Raw genomic sequence first — 207 nt, 5'->3', positions numbered from 1 at the left:
GCGGGGGGGGGGGGCCCGCCTGCCTGTGTCCAGCTGCTGTAGCTTCTGCTCCCCACTGCAGGCAGGGGTCACTCTGTGATGAAAGGGGTCTACCTTGGCCGTCCAGCCCCCACTGTCCCCCTCCCCACCCGTTCTTCCCATGTCCTCAAGGAGCCTGAGCTGCGGGGTCCCCCTCCTAGCCTCTCCCAGGCTGGGCCACCTGCCAGG

General features: G+C 69.1%; 1 protein-coding gene across 1 annotated transcript in view; it reads left to right on the top strand.

Annotated features, from left to right (window-relative positions):
* The window catches only part of CCND1 (cyclin D1), a 12,632-nt gene that overhangs the window by 3,137 nt on the left and 9,288 nt on the right, over window positions 1–207 (top strand). The gene's annotated exons all lie outside the window — the stretch shown is intronic.

Source organism: Bison bison, unplaced genomic scaffold (genome assembly GCF_000754665.1).
Source record: "Bison bison bison isolate TAMUID 2011002044 unplaced genomic scaffold, Bison_UMD1.0 scf7180017864080, whole genome shotgun sequence".
Classification (NCBI taxonomy): domain Eukaryota; kingdom Metazoa; phylum Chordata; class Mammalia; order Artiodactyla; family Bovidae; genus Bison; species Bison bison.
The sequence above is the reverse complement of the archived record's forward strand: the minus strand, read 5'-3'. Positions and strand labels throughout refer to the sequence as shown.